We start from the raw sequence: 13,047 nt of genomic DNA on the forward strand, positions 1-13,047 counted from the left end.
GGAATAATGGCGGTTGCTGTCTCTGTGTCTCCCTGCCTCACTGTTTACAATATGGCGACCTTCCTTTAAATTATATTTTTATTCTCAGCGCCATTTTGGCTGCATATATGACTTACAAACCCTCACAGCACTTCCCCCAGTATCTCAAACGTGAAAATACCTTCTTATGGAAATCCAGGTCTCCAGACTTTAAAATTGGCCGGGTTTATTCCTTTCCCTCCTTTTTTTCCTTCCTCCTGACTCTTCCGACCTGCGTGTCTCATCCGTGGTAGTGACTGCTGTGAGCTGAGGGCAGTCTGGTCCTCTCGGTGGGAGTTGTGTGGCTTTGTTGATGAAGGCAGATCTTTCTGCATGCAAATCTGGGAGCCCTGTGGGTGTCGAGGTGTGTGCAGAGGCGGTGGCAAAGCTCTAGTCGGTAGAGGCTGCAGCGGGGAAGGACTCTCGCTGCCTTCCCTCACAACTTCCTAGGCTCTTGGCACAAAGCGACTCCCCAAAGGCACCTGAACTTTCTGCCCCAAAGTTTTTTCCTTTCTGCATCAGGAGCCCAGACGCATCCGAGGCCACCTTGCCCGTATCTCCCCTTCAACAGTTGACGCAGGCGGGCAGTTTGTGTTAAATTAGCGCAGCCAGAGTGGATAATGGAGTGGAGGAGGGAGCGGGGCAAGTCAAACAGCTGGAGCTCGGGCGTACAGAGTATTCTTCCTTAGGGGAGATTTTTTAACCACATTCCTTTCTCTCTTTCATGCTTTGGAGCTTTGTTTGCCACCCTGTTACAGCTGTCTCTTGCTTTTTTTTTTCTGTTGTGCTTTTTTTTTTTCTTTTGCTCAGTGGTTATACTGCGTTTATATGCTAATTGCAGGTCTCTGAACACTTATTAAACTGATTGCTGATACTAGGAAAACTGAGTGTGCGGTCACAGTTCTGTAGGGAGTGTCCCGTTAGCAGCGTGTAGCCAGACGAACCCGACAATGCTGTAGTGTGCAGCCATGACATCATCTCTCCTACCCTGAGGAAGTGCTACTGGTGGTGGTGTGGATCCTCTTAACGTTTACTAGGAGGACACTAATTAATTATTTTTTTTTTGTATAGCCTTCTTGATGAGCTTTAATTTAAGGGTTTTTTTTTTTTCTTCTTTTGGGCGTAGTTGCTTAAAAGTTGGTGTTTGCTTTCAGATGCTGCCAAACACATCCTGAGCCTTCTCTTAGTGCGGGGTGGAGCGATGCTTAAAACTTCACATTTTGAGATGGAAGAGCTGTGACTAACTGTAGAGTGTCCTGGTTGACTCTGAATCCTAGTTAAACCTAACCGTAAATGAGACCGCTTTGTGCATGGCTAAGTGGCTAAATTTCATGGCTTAATTTGGCAAGTTTCTTGTAGCTAGCGAGTGGGAAACAGTCGTGTAAATCAGGTATCTGTAAAGCTTTGGCTGTACTTGAGTTAGTTGCATTATAATTATTAAAAAAGATGCTTGTCTACCTAGTCACCCTTCAGAACAGAAATGGAAGGGGCAGTTCTGATGACACCTTCTCCCTTCATCTGTTGACTTTCTTGGGGTGTCTCTCAGGTGATCATTTTGACCATAGCACAGACCCTGCTGCGGGAGGTGGCACAGTCTGGAGTGGCACAGTGGGCTGGCTGCATGCTGCTGGATTGGCTTCGCCTAAAGGCCTCCAGCTGGGGCCCGGTTCTGCCTCCCAGCTCCTGGACCTCTGGCCATCGCTCAGCCAAGGCCTGCGAGTGAACCAGGTTGTTTCCAAGGGATGCTCAGGTTTTGTTTTTGTGTTTTCTTCCCTTTACCTCCTACGTTTTCCTTAAAGTAAACTTCCATTCTGGATATAAACTTAGGCATAAAGGCAGCACTTGCAACTTCCTTTCTGCCTCCTTTTTTATTTAAAGAATAGCAGCTGTAACGAAATGCTTGTTTGAAGTCATTTGAATAGCAGTTTAAACATACTGCTGGGGCATGCTCGCTGAATTGTGTCGACAGCTTACCTGTTCTTTAAATATTTATTGTAAGCTTTAGTACCAGGTTGCATTTATTATCAATACAGCAAAAAGAAGAAGAAAAAAAATGAAAAGAGCAGCTCTTAATTGGTGTAGGATTTGTAATTGGTTGATTAAAGCAGTACAGGAGGGGCCATATTATAAAAGAAAATGAATGACAGGGGTGTGATCAGCTCAAGTCACGCAGTAGGTTGGAGACAAGCCCGGGAGTTAACCCAGCTAAGCGGCCCATAAACTAGTTTTATTTCTTCCTGTGCAGAGAAGGCTCTTCTGTATCCTCCTGCTTAAACCTGTAGCGAGCAAGCTGTCTTTGGTAGGTAAGTGTGTGGTTCTCAAAGTTCAGCCGTTTGCCTTAACTTCAGTTTAGTGCCTAAACCTATTGTCTTCTGCAGAAAACAAAAGGCGCTTGGCCAAAACCACTGCAACTTTCCGAGTCTGATAGTGTTACAGGTCTCTGATGGTAAATAACAAGTTTTGTTGATATGCTGGGGGAACGGTGACTCTCCTGAATTAATGTGGGTGGAAGTGACTTCCCAATTCATCTGTCAGGGTGTCAGCTCTTCTCACAGCTCCGTTTCAGAATCGCTAGTTCAGCATAAAACTCCTACAGGTACCGTGAGCATCCCTGGACCGGGAGGACTACCAGCCTGGCTGCAGGTAAACTGATTTCCTGGGAGGGATACAGGAAGGTGTGAAATCCCTTCCAGATACTTACTTTCAACAGACTTGGAAGAATATCGTAGTCAGGTGACTGTCTTCAGGTCTGAATTTCCAGAGAGGGCTTGGGTTTTTTTCTGTCCCTAATATTTCTTGAAAACGGAGCAGGATTTTTAGCTCTTAACTCTGGTTTCACTTCTACTGTTTGCCCATAACCTGCTGCTTTGGGTGCAGTGTGCGTTTTCACTCTGATGTTCTCCCTCAACCCCGGCCCCTGGGTATGGTGTACGCTCCTCCTTTACATGATTGAAAACCAGTTTTCCAGTACTCCTGCTGTTCTTCCCTGTTTATATTCTCCTTCTGGCTGTGCGATTGTTAGAATTCCCCGTATTTTCTTGAGCTTGTGGTACGCTCAATTCACATTGAAGTCAGTCTGCGAAGTGACTGATGTTGCAAATTCATTACAGCTTCACCAAAGGATTAGAAAGATCCCTGGGAGAGGAAGAGTTTAGTTAACAAGCTGGGGGAGGGGAGTGACAACAGGAGGGAGAACTAACACAGAACAGTTTTGTGTTTGTTTTTACTTTTTTTTTTAGAGTCTCACTGCTTGACTTTCTGTTTGGAGGAGCCCAAAATCACTAACCTTGCTGAATGCTGATGTTCACATCCCTCTTAAAAATGACGTTCTGCTGGCTGTGCAGCACTGCTCGCATGGCAAAGTGACCCGGGTTCCCTAAAGCTGACCAGTTGCCCGTTACAGTTAAAAGACAGCACCGGTTTTGTGGCACTGCCCAGCAAAAAGGCTTCCCTTAGCTGCTGCATCACCCCACGGCCGTGCTGGGAAAGGTCGCTGCATCCTTACTGGGGCCTGCTAGCTCCATCAAACTTTTTGTAATGCTTGCCTCTTGGTGTTTATATTTGGAGCGTTTGGCTCCATTTCCTCTCTGGTTTGGCAGTGCTCACCAAAGCGCTGTTGTCGAAGGACTGGAGTAACAGAGCTCCAAAGAGAAGTAGAGGAAGCTAAACTAGCCTGAGTTTTGCATATTTTCTATGAGTCACATCGGTGAAGTGCTTTGCACAAAGAATGGAAAAAAATTGTGTTTGAGTGGTAGGACATCAATAAAACCCCGCCTTATTCAGGCCTAAAATGACCTGCCTTATCTTGGCTCTTGGTCTGGCTTTGGGGTTTTTACATAAATATCCATCCTCTGTGAGGGGAGGAAGGCATTAGCCCATCTATTGTCTTAGCTAATCCTTGCCTTAATGGGCATCTTTGGCTGCCAGGGGGGTTTCAGGTGAAACTTTGAATGGTCTGAAAGATCTGCGGCTTCAAGGAGTAGCAGCGGGATGCCTAACTTCAGGCGTAACAGTGAACTAAGATGAGCTGGGTTTCAGTACGTGGAATTACACGTGTTGGTGTGACTCTTATGCACAGGCACTTCTGACAGCGTCAAAAAAGCTTGTTAAAGTTTATCTGCAGAAGGTTCTTATTTTGAAGCTTTCTGGGGTTTCTTTACATTAAGTGACTGGCAAAAACCTACTTTAATATTCATGTAATGGCATTTGGAGATCAGAGTAAGCTGTTCTGTCCTGAACGTTAATTTAAGTGTATCTGTCTTAATTGATAGTTTGTTAAAACAATATACTTCTTAAAAGAAAAAACTTCTGTTGTTATGTATCTTAGATTCTGATATTTTGGTAGTGTTGGGGCCAGCATAGACTCGATCCTAAACCAGAAGGAAGCAATTGCACTGGCTCGGTTTCTCGGTGCAGAGGGTCACTGCGCATGTGTCTGCAGATGTGGTAACATGATCGGTCTTGGCAGTTCTGTTCAACAAAGTACCAACGAGATCTTTCGCTCTCCTTATTTTGTCCTAAATCTCTCAATGTGAAGGCAGATAAGGTCAGCCTAAATCTATGAACTTAAGCTGAGGGCACCAAAAAACCATTCACAGCAAGAATTTAATGAGGTAACTGAATTTTGGGACTTGCATGCCACGGTTCTCACCTGTGTGTGCATGGATGTTGCTCGTGTTCAGCTGAGCGTGAGCAGATTTTGCAGTGTGGGCAGGAGTTGAGCATTCAGATCAAGCCTTGGATTGCTGCTGCTGTTCTCGACATCAGCATAAAGCAGTAGGAGCAAGGCATTAGTGTTCTGACAAAGTCGAGGAGGGGGATGTTTAACTGCTTAACTTACGCTTTGTCTTCCGGCATGGCTGCTGTACGGACTGCATTATGTCAGACATCCGTAATGATCTGAAGCTGTGTAAAAGGGCACGGTACGAGACTGTTAACAAGGAAAGTTCTCTGCTGTTTTATCCCTTTGCTTGGGAAAGTACTGGTTTGATGTCGACCGGGCCTTGTGGAACTGAGAAGTCTTTTATTTTTTTGTGCTGCTGCAGGGTCCTTTTTTGAATTGACTCCTCAAGTGCGGTAGGATGCAGCGGCTTGCTTGGAGGTGGGGTTCACGGCTTTGTTCCTGTTGCTCTAGAGCTGGTCTTTCCTGGTATGTCAGACCTGCAGGCGTGACTCACTGGAGCCTTTCAAAACATGGAAAGGTCTTCCCAGAGGAATTCCGGCTCCTCCAGGCATTTGCAAAGGAAATTCTTAATTGGATTAGATTCATAATACTAATCTGCTAATAGCTGTGTTATGGAGATCTTAGCACTATCTTGTAAATATATTTACTTTCCTTCAGCTTGTCTTGTGTCTTTATCACACACAAGCTCGGTGCTGTTACGATTGTACAGCTGCCTGCGGATCTTACAGTTGGGAGTGGGAGGAGTAGTGTGTTTGTTACACAGCCGTGTAATGCTCTCGTAATTCTCCCCTCTCTCTCTCCGTTTCTCGGTGTTGCTTTAGGTGAGGGTAGTCGATGGGAAGCAGTCGTGATTAGCAGGTCTGACATCCTGCTGTACTTCTCTTGCAGCGGGTGTGAAGGTCATCTCAGATGGGGAGTGCCCCCATGCTGTCCTCAGCTACAGAGCTCTGTGTTTATAGGCAGAGTCAGGACCAAATCTGCATTTTTTTCCCCCCCACTGAAACTGACCTTATGACTTGGGTTGTAGGAGCTGTTTGATGGGGTGAGGAACACTTGCACGGAGGGCAGGGCTCCTGGCTGTCTCCCTGTGCAGGACTGACAGAGTCAATTTGAGATTTCAGTTGCAGCAGATACTGAAACAGTTTTATGTAGTGAGGGCACTGACATCAATTCTTCTGTTTATTGACCCACACAAGTGGATGTGAAACTGTTTTTGTTGCTAGACTGACTCACTGGTAGGCGTCAGGTTCTTGAGTTTTTCCTGTACTCCGGAGCCCTTATTCATCCTCGAGTCAGTAGCAAGGAGCAGGAATCCGCTGTGAAGAAAGCGACCAGTTCCTTCCAGAGTAGGAAAGAGGTGTATCTTCCTGAAGGCAAGTGTTAAAAAGTCTGGATATTTAGGGAGTGCTGCCTCTTGCAATATAAATCACATGTGAGAAGGATGTACCTGGGGTTTTTTAACTGGTCAGGAAGTGAGCTTGTGAAAATGCTCGTGTACTGAGAGTGTAGCGTGGCTTTGTTACAGTGGTATGAAGTACTGGGTTGGAAAGACGTGAGTGTAAGCAGAAAAGCATCTTGCCACGTCAGGTTACTGGCTAAACTTGTGATTTTGTGACACAGTCAGATTATCAGAGCTGGCTGCTTCTTCTTACAGTAGTCGATTTACTCTGCGTCCAACTTCTCCACTCGCTAGATGTTTGCCCGGCTTCCTCGACGGAACGCTGCAGTATCCAGTAACTGTAAGCTGAGTAAAAATAGTGTTGTACCTTCTCTTTAGTAAGGGGGTTGACAGATACCAGTGGTAATGCAATTACATACCTTTTTAGGGTGTGGAGTAAATGCTCCCTATAGCTGAACATGAAGAAGAAAAAATTCTATAAATCATTCTTCCAGTTGGTGGATCAGATCTTGAGCACAAAAAGCAAAGAGCATCTCAGCCAGCTGGGGGAAATGTAGCGCCTGAACCCAACTCTAACCTATTTCTGCTGACGTCTGCTCTGCACGAGTCACTTGAAGTAAACTAGATGGAGCTGGAGATTACTGACTTTGAACCCTGCAGAAAGCAGTGGCCTGAGGATGCAATTTAGGCTGAAAACCCCATGCTGAATTTCTGGCAAGCGCTAGTGATTGGTGTGAAACACCTGCCTGTACAGCCTCTGACTTTGGGCAAGGCATCCTGTGAACTTCCCAGTGATCTCCATCTAGAATAGCAACAGGAGCGGGATATGAAGGTGATCTGGAAAAGGCGGAAAATAATTTATACCCTGCTTTAAGGGATTTTTTTGGTGGATATTTCTATCGCTGCTCTTTTCCCTCTCCTCCCCAGTGTTTTTGGGAAAGCCTATTCCACATGTGGATGTCAGAATTACATTGTTCAGTTGTGCCTGTGTGAAGACAAATTCACACTTTTGCTTTTATGGGTCTGTCCTTCATCCTCTTCTGATGTGCTGCTTTCCTTTTTTCCACTTTATTGCTCCTGTCCTTTCACCCCTGTCTCCTTTGAACACATTCAATATGGCTAGGGCTGAATGTCTTCATTTCTCGGAAACCTCTCAGACCTGCATTTTCATTAATTTTTTTTTCCACCAGAGATGTCTCTTCATTTATTGTTCTTTAAAGACAAAACTGGATGAGGTGATTCTCACTAAAGCTGTGTTGTTCCTCAGCTCTCTTTTCCCTGATGCTGCCCTGTGTGTCATCCTGCTTTGAGAAGATGACTTCTAATCTGTTAAGAAGATGGTGCTGTAAAGATCTGAACACTTAATAATGAATCTGGATATTGAATTCAGGCTCCTGTTACTATTGTCTGCAGTACAGGCAAGAGTGATGCATGGGAGAAAAACAGGAGTCGGGATGTGCAAAATGCCTGAATTTCTGGGTCTGACCCAAATTTTCCAAAGTCAGCAAGTCTTCCTGTTGACTTCCATGATTTCTGCTTACAAATACAAAGCTGGATGGTTCCCGAGCAGATATGTCCCAAATATCAGAGTTCATAACCAACCTAACTAATTGAAAAAACAAAACCAAAGCCTCACTGCAGTAGGGGTGGTATTATACACTTTTTATGCATATTTATTTAGATAGCTGTATACTTGGGGTTTTATATACATGGCAATTCAATATCTTAAAAAACAATACTTTTTGTTTTTTTGTCAGCTGTTAATGAGGGTAATAGCTAATGGGTTGTTCAGGGAATGGTCTCTGTGGGGCAGGTTCTTTCTATAAATAGAAGTAACTAATTACATCAGGTGATCCCATGTTTACATGCAGCTTATCCAGTTTATTGGACTCTCCTGCTTGTCAGGTCTGAGACAAAAAAGTTCAACTTGATCACGTTGGAGGGAACTTTTCTGATTCCCCGTAAGTCTCAGAATTGCCTGCGCACGGGGAGGCAGCTGGACCCCTGTGACAGCAGGAAGGGGAACCAGGTAAGGTGGATGACACATGCTTCCATGAGGTTTTACGTAGCTCTCTCTTCCCAGGATGAGACTAGAAGGAACAGTCTGAGGACGGATACAAGTAAATAATTTCAGTGGCTTCAGAATTCACAAAGTACTCCAATTCACGATACACTAGAGCTTTGGCTTGTGAAGCAGTACCTGGTTCTTGGGAGCATGGTAGTGCTGCTGCCAGAGCCTTGAACTGCTGGTCAGCACGTGTTCTGCCCTTGCGGTGTTGAGCACCGGCTGGTTTAAAAGGTAGAAGGAAGCATTCCGTGAATGAAACTTTGGGATCTAGCATGCCTGGCCATATTGCTTCTTAAACTCTCTGGAGTTCAAGTCTTCCTCAGCTCTTGTACTGGCGTGTGGGTAGATGATGCTAGTGTACCTTTACCTTCCCTTGCATGCATCTTGTTTCTCTCTGTCTGGCCATATAATGGTGTTTTAATCCTGCTTCTGTTCTCTGTCTGTTGCTGAACCCTTATTTCTAGCGCTGGCCGTGCAGTTGGAAAGATGCATGCTAAGCGGATCCAGTGTTCCAGATGATGGGATAATTGGTGACCTGTGAAATGGTCATTTCGGTTCCCTTCCTTGCCTAAGGGCAGCCAAAATAATGTACCAACCTGTCCAGTGATGCCCAGGTCTCCTTGCTGGATGGTACTAATTTAGAACTTTTTAAAGACTTTCACTTCACTGTAAACAAAGTTATGCTGGCTGGTATCAAGCTTTTTCTCGCTAGTCCCCTCAGGAGAAGGAATTGCACCACAGATAAAAGTATAGTAAAGGTGTAGTTAATGTGAATTGAACTGCTGGCTTTGAGTAGGTGTAACTTAAAAAATACGTGAGTGTAATCGAGACTGGGAAGTTCCTGGAATTCCGTTAGTGTTAATGTCGTCAGGTCTTGCTTATAAGTCTCTGAAGAACAAAAATCATGCCTGGCTTATCTGAAGTTTAGTGGTCTCTGCTTTGGTGCTTGAGAAATCTTCAGCTTCATCAGGAAGATGATTTCATCTACTCCTGAGCATCACGATTTTCTCCATGTTGATGAGCAGAACTTGTAGACCTTCACGGAGTAGTTTGTGCTGAGGAATAATCCTGATGCTGCTGGAATAGAGGAGAGAGCGGGCAGTATTCCTAATAACCATCTTTCAGGTAATGGAGTCTAACTTCTGTCTTCAGGAAAGACTAAATTCTTCTTTGATCTAAGAGTTGCAATAGGAAGGTAAGAGAGTTGCAGCGAGGAGGAACTTGAAACAGACAGCAGCTGTTGGCTTGTTTTGTGGGTTTTTATTAAGTATAAGGTAGAGGCTCCCAGCGCTGGGTTCCAGGTGCCCTCCTCCTGCAGGGGTTTGGAGCAGCTGTCAGCAGAAGTGTGTGACTTGGGCGCAGTGAAACTGTTTCAAAGAACGGAATTTGTAAATGATGCAACTTTCTCTGTTTCTCAATGGGGCGCTTGTAATGCACAGACAGCGAGGTTGGTTTCCTGGTTTGTTTTAGTTACGGCTGCCATTGAGGCCCTGCTGTAGGAAGCCAGGGAGCCTTGTTCTTTATGAAGCTGGTAGAACAGCTGTAACTCTCTCCATCATTGGGATAAAAGAGATAAAAACCTTCTTCCTTCATCTAGCTGGCAGACGTAACCAGCATCCTTCATTACAAGCCTGTCATTGAGTCTTGGTAAGTTAATGAGGAGATTTCTGAGAAGGGAAAACATTCTTGCCTACATTCTTTTTCATGGGATTACTATTTTCCTCTGCACAGAAAAAAAAAATATCTAAGTCTGACTGAAAACAACTGACATCAAAGACAAGTTGTCCAGGAAAGCTTCACCAGACACCGGTTTGTTTTCCTGCCATCATCACCCCAGCCTGATAGCTGGCCGTAGCCCGCTGTGTCCGCAGGGTGCTCAGCGTGCTCGCAGTAGTGTCAACGTGCCTTTGACGCAAGATGGACAAAAAAAAAATAACCTCAGGTTTGCTTATGACTGGTTCCTTTGAGAGCTGTGGCCCAGTTTGTGTTGAAGAAGGTGCTATTCCTTTGAGCGCTTGTTTACTTATTTGTTGAGGTCAGCAAAGTGAAGAGTAATTACGGGATTTAGACTAACAACAGGCATCTGATGCATGAGATCTCCAGAGTGTGAAATTGAGAGGCTAAGTGCCTTTGTGCTATTGTTTGCTTGATAAAAACTCCTAATATATAGATGGCTCTTGAAATTCTTTTATTTGATTTTATTTAAAAGAGGCTTTGCATAATGTCTGACCATGGGAGCTAGTCCAAAAGTTTACAAGAGCAAGTCTTGACAACACAAATCTGCTATGAATTTCAGGAGATGCTACTCAGCTTTTTTAGAAAAAGCCATGAGACTGGTATTATGGCCAGTGACTCGATATCAGCGTAGTGTGTTTTGAACAGGCAGTGATAAACATCTCCTTCAATTTTCAGAGGCTTTGTATGAATTGGCCTTCCAGGTGTTTGTATAGATACTAACCTTGAAAGTCAGACTCACTTTTTGAGAGCAGTCTTTGTCTTACATTCGGAAATGTGTGTGTTCTGTTGAGCAGATTGGATTCAGGTCACACCAGACCTTGCAGGTGAAATAGCACTGGCCACCACTCTTGCCTGCGATGACAGAAGGGGAAACTGTCTGAAACAAAGGTTCAGTGGAATTGTCCAGAAGGGTACACCCGACTGGTGTGTGAAAGGAGATGTGTTGTAACTGAAGATAGAGTTGGTGCTGTACAATTCCAGGTCCTGTTGGCAGCAAGCACTAAGGGCTGGAGGTTCTGCATGCTAATGAACCTGTGAAAAATAGGGAGGAAACGGCCAGGGTGCTCCTGCCAAAGTACTAATTCTTACCTTGGTTATGAAGATAAGTATCTCCTTCAGATTTAAAAATCACTTTCTCTTACGCCTACAGTAAAAGGTTGAAGAATGTGGTCGTAACTAGTCAATTAAAACAGCATTTTTTAGTGCTTCCCTGACTTGATGGTGAGACCCAGGAAGGGCGGTGTGCTTGCAGAGAGGCCAGCAGTGCGGGAGCAGCGTTCAGCGGTCTTTGTTAGTGCAGCGAGCTGCCTTGGTGAACAGTTCATTAACTGGGAGAAGCAGAAGCAGTCTTTTAATACACTTGCTATAGCGGTTAGGCCCTGACAGTGAGTAAAAAAATTCATGAGGCTAGTCTGAGAGCTAAACCCTTGCTGCTGGTTGAAGCTAATCTTTCCCCCTCCTTCCACAGGCATTCATTCAAACCCTTCTCTGAGCTGTCACTGCAGAGTACGGTGTGTGTGCGATCCCATAGTTCAAACATAACAAACGGGACGATAACATACACACTGGAGAAGGAACCTGTTCTGACTCTTGTAGGCACCTCTCAAGATTCACCATGGTATTAATTGTTTAATTGTAAAACGCGTAACATTGAGGTAACAGTTAAAACAAATAACCGGAGGCGTCTGGCAGCGTGTGGATCCCTGGCACGCCGCGTGTGCGTTGGAATGGGGCAGACATGTTTCCAGCAGTTCAGGCACGTTCGGCAGTAGCTTCAGAGGGCTAAAATTCACTACGAACAAATCAAAGTCTGTAGGTTTTTTTCCCCTGGGGTGCTGGGAGGGGAGAGGGGAACGGGCCAGATGAACCTCTGCTTGCTGTAGCTGCAGATCTAAGAGCTCGGTTTCTTGCAGGAGTAAAACCTGAGCTGTTGCAGGATCCAGCTCAGGACTCAGAATGGATTTATGCTGCAGCAAGCACATGGGGATCATTTGTTACTCTCCTCCTTCCAGCCCCCTTCCCTGCTTCTATTAGCAAAAGATTAGTTTGGGGCAGGGAGGAGTTACTGCTTCAGCCAAACATTTGAGGATTCATGTACGGCAGCCAGGAGTCGAGGCTTTGGTGCTCTCGTCTAGAGCCTGATCTCTTGTTCATCCAAGTCGTCCAGGAAATGAGAAACATAAGCTGCAGGTATGTTTGTGCGTATACGCAGAGTGCTGCGTTTCTGGAGCGCCTGGAACACGGAGGCCTCTGAAACCCTGCGCTCCTCCTCAAAATGGCTGCCAGATGTGCTGGCTCTACTGAATTCCCTGGAGCCTGGCACCAGAAATGCTGAGGTTATTACCAGTTTGGTTCTTGCTGTGTTCTTCCTTCAGTCTTCCAGGCACAGCGTTGCAAGTCCAAGTGTGACCCCGGATGGCTGCGGTACCTGCCGAGGCTCTCTGTCGGCACGCTGGTGTGCTCGGGGCGAGGCTCGCCAGGACGCTGTTTAAACAAAGGAAGCGTGTTTGTTTTTACAGCTCAGCTTGGGAGCCTGCGCTGGGATCCTGTGCCGTTTCCCCATGCTGGGAGCAAGATTCTCGAGGAAGACAGCCTCTCCGTTTGCTGCAAAGCACAGCTCTTACTGGTCAACAAGTACACATCTTGTCCTCTCTGGCTTGTTGGTGTTGGAGACTTCTTCAAGCTTAGCTTGGATTTGGTTTGATATTTGTCTGTAGGTGCAATGAACAGCATAGGGACTCTGAAGTGACCCACAGTCTGGCTGCCCATGCTCGCTGCCATTCTTGTAAGCTCCTTGCTGGTGTTGCCACACGGCTGCTCCATCGCCTCGTAACCCAGTCAGTCCCAGACGGGTCCCTTGTAACCCATTTTCTCGTCAGTGGGAAATGGAGCTTCCAGGTCCTGCTGTATTGTATCTGTCTGTGGAGTGTTCAGCACAGCAGAGCAGATGTGCTATGCGGCTGTCTCTGGCTTCAGTAGGCAGAACTCGTAAAAGTCTATCTTAAAGCCCTGCTGCATAACTGTCTTTCTGACAGCATTGTACACTTTTCCTGCGACAGTCAGCAGTTTGCTGAAATAACAAATCTTAATGATGAAGAGGTGTAGGAAAGTACTTGAGCTAGTAGTAGGATCTGTAGGGAA

This window comes from Pterocles gutturalis, unplaced genomic scaffold, assembly GCF_000699245.1.
Source record: "Pterocles gutturalis isolate BGI_N339 unplaced genomic scaffold, ASM69924v1 scaffold29312, whole genome shotgun sequence".
Taxonomy (NCBI): domain Eukaryota; kingdom Metazoa; phylum Chordata; class Aves; order Pterocliformes; family Pteroclidae; genus Pterocles; species Pterocles gutturalis.